Genomic DNA, 3653 nt, shown 5'->3' on the forward strand with positions numbered 1-3653 from the left:
GATCAACATAATGGCTATCTTGGAAATTTCATAAATTTATTTTCCTAAAAAAAATTTTTGATAATTTTTGAAAAAAAAAATCGAATATTATGTTATTTAATCAGAATTTCTATACTTATTACTGTAAAAAAATTGCATTTAAATATATTTATTTTCCACGGAGATACTGAGGGTGATACGGGACGTCTAGGACACACTGTACAATATTATTAAATGCGTTTTGACTTTTGTACTCCGTAATTATTTACTGCTACAATAATAAAATACTGTATAGTCTCGATTATATGCAATTTTTTTTATTATCATTATCTATATAAAACCCGCGGCAGCGTTGGCCATTGGGACCCTATAGCTATAGATATTATATACAATTGTTCTTACATGCCATTTGTACATTTGCTTCTGTGGGTAATATAAATTATATCGTTAGCGCTATATATATTATTACATTGTACATTTTATAATAAGCACTTATAAACGATAGATAGGCTCCAATCCTAACCTATATATTATAGTAAATTTGTTTGTGTATGTATATTGTATATTGTTTTACAGTCGTCATCGTAGCGTAGACCGCGATGGCGACGTTTGTGCATTATTCAAAATATAATATTTATGGACGACAATATTATATAATAAATAATATAATTATGTTATGCGATCGCGTGTAACGGTTTTTGTGGTGACATATCTATAATACGTAATAATAAAGTCGTTTGGTTAAAAGTCAGTAAATTTCGCGTCGACAGAAAACGCGAAGCGATCAATTTATATTATTATTGCGATATTTTATTTTGACGGTATAGTACCTACCGTTCATGACATCACGGGTACGTCTAAACTATGAACAAAAATATGCGCGCACGTTGGCTCTAGAAGTTTCCACAAGCTGTCGGCAGCAGACGTTGTTGTTGTTATTTTCTATCACCGATACGGACCCCCATTTAATTCACCCTGGATATTGCGTGTTTAACCAAGGGTTCAGCAGAAATCATGCCTGTGACGACTGACGAGTAAAATCGCTCCATGACGTCCATATTATATATTTATATATTATATTATATTACATTACCTGGAATTCGCGATGCAATTTAAACCCGGTTTGTATTATCTTGTCCAGGTTTCATAGCTGACATTATTAGTACACTAGATTATATAATATTATTATAATTATAATTATTAGTTTCCATTGTGTACAAGATAAACAAAATATTTCTAATTTAAAAAAAAAATATGTAAAAAAATGTTTATTATGTTGTAAATTAACACATATGTACCACGTGTCTTTGATATCAATTAAATTATGAGATTATGTACTCTCTCAATATAATATATCTCTTCTACATAAGGTGTAACGGGACTATTTAATAAATTTTGCTATATTTATTAAACCGTTCTGTTACACTCTGTATATTATATCGTAAAAGAGCGCACTAAAATTGTACCTACAAAATACCAATGTTGTAATAGGGACTTTTTGTAAGACATGTTGTTAGAAAGTAGTTTATTATTATTATTTATTATTGTTATTATTACTTTAGATACGTTTTATTGTATTTGGCTCTGCTATTTATTAATCCGTTTTGATTGTTTTCATTGTAAATCCTAATTGATTATTATTGTCACAAAAAAATAAGTCACATAATATTATGTTGTAAGGTGAAAATGTTAAAATATAGAACGGTTTCTGTGAACGGTGATGAAATTCTCATGCACCTGCATCCCCGTTTCACATCCCTCGTGTATCGACATCTGGTACCGCGCGTCACTTATGCCATTGACGCGGCGCCACCCGTCCGTCGCGCAGTCAACTATAACAATATTACGAACACGCGTGTCTTATCGTGGCCGTTTGTATGAAATTATATTACCTATATAGACAGAGGAGTATAATATCTTTAAAGTCCAGGCAGAGCAATCGATTTGAAATAAGTCCGTTATACACGGTCCAATGGTCGCGATGGGCACGGTGCTTTATCTCGCGCCCAGCACACCTCGTGTGTTCAATGGCGCGCGCCAAAACGAAAACTTGTAATCGTTAATGTGTGTATGTGTAAGTGTCATCTCAAGTGGATACGATTATTTCACAATGTTGGCGGGCCTGACTCATTGCTCAACCTGTGTTATTGATACGTTATTAGGTGAGCAAAGTTTCAGGTGTGCCAACGTTGCGAACAACACAGAACTACGCCGACTATCTGCCGACCATCCGCAACGATCCATGGTATAACCATCCACATGTCGCCTGAAACTTGCTTTGACCTAAGTACATTTGCATCAAGGTGAGCAAAGTTTCAGGCGTGTAAGTGAGATCGGACTAAAGTCGTCTCGCCGAGCAGTGACAGCTGGACCACGTGATGGACAACGTCTGTAATAACTGTATTATTATAATATTATATATATAGGACATAGGTACTAGGTGTCTAATTTTATTTATGTTTTATTATTTATAACCTATTACTGCATTATAAATAATAGGTAATTGTTTTAGATTCTGATTGGAATGATGAATGTATTGATTTTACAATGATGTGTGTTTTTTTTTAAATTTTTTTTTAAATTTTTTTTTGTGTCTGTCATCACCTTTTAGGACAGTAAAAGTGCTTAGATTTTCTTCAACAGTACCTTTTCTGATAGGAAAGTGAATCTTGTTGGTACTTTGGGTGGTCAAAAGTAAAATTTTTCCAATAGTTTTCAAAAGCGCCGTGAAAAACAAAAGAAAAATTAAGGAAAAACGGGAATTTTTACGCAAAATCTGTTTTCGAGAAAATTGATTTTGGTTTTTGGTGTAACTTTAAAACGAATGACTGTAAATACATGACATTTTCACTGGTTGTTTATATTTCCATTTTCTATACATGTTAAAATTTTCAAAATATTTTGATTTGTTTTGAGCTGTTTACGGACAATTTCAGTTTCCAATTTAATTAGTTTTTATTTCTATGAATGTCAATAAAACTTTATTTGTTGAGAAAAAATACTTGAAAATTTAATACAAGGCTCCTACTATATTGTTACAATGACATTTGAAAAATATTAAAAATCCTTAATCACAATTTTTTTTAATTAGCATTTAAAGTTCAAAGATTGACAAAATATGTAAAAATCACGAAAATTAGCAAATTATTTTGAGTTAATAATTCGTAAAATTTTTCTTTTTAGAACTAAGATTTTAAAATGTAATATAAAATTCTTTATAGGATAATCTACCTTTATCAAAAAAAAAATGTCTATAAGAAACTCAAATTAAATTTTTATAAACGTTTGAAATTCATATTTTTACAACATTTGATATTTACTCGATTTCTTACGTAACGATCATCTTATTTTGTTGTAATTAAAAAACGAGTGACTGTAGAAACTTGAAAATTTCACTGAATGTTTATATTAGCATTGTATATATACGATGAAATTTTGAAAATAATTTGACTCTTTTTGAGATGTTTACGGACATTGTAAGTTTTCAATTTGTTTAGTTTTTTTTTCTATAAATATCAATAAAGTTTTATCTATTGGGCCAAAAAGTGTAAAAAATTAATACAAGGCTCCTGATACATTTTTACAATAGCAGTTGAAAAATATGAAAAATACATAGGCACAATTATTTTTTATATGCATTTGAAGTTGAAATTTTGACAAACACTTTATCAAAT

At 30.4% G+C, this 3653-nt stretch overlaps 2 non-coding genes across 2 annotated transcripts; both read left to right on the top strand.

Moving 5' to 3' along the window:
• Positions 1–2097: 2097 nt before the first annotated feature.
• Positions 2098–2163, top strand: Mir87a (microRNA mir-87a). The gene has a single exon (NR_040162.1). It is a non-coding gene; the product is annotated as a microRNA mir-87a (primary transcript).
• A 78-nt stretch (positions 2164–2241) lies between these two features.
• On the top strand, positions 2242–2304 carry Mir87b (microRNA mir-87b). The gene has a single exon (NR_040161.1). It is a non-coding gene; the product is annotated as a microRNA mir-87b (primary transcript).
• The last annotated feature ends 1349 nt before the right edge of the window (positions 2305–3653 follow it).

This window comes from Acyrthosiphon pisum, chromosome A2 (assembly GCF_005508785.2).
Source record: "Acyrthosiphon pisum isolate AL4f chromosome A2, pea_aphid_22Mar2018_4r6ur, whole genome shotgun sequence".
Classification (NCBI taxonomy): Eukaryota; Metazoa; Arthropoda; class Insecta; order Hemiptera; family Aphididae; genus Acyrthosiphon; species Acyrthosiphon pisum.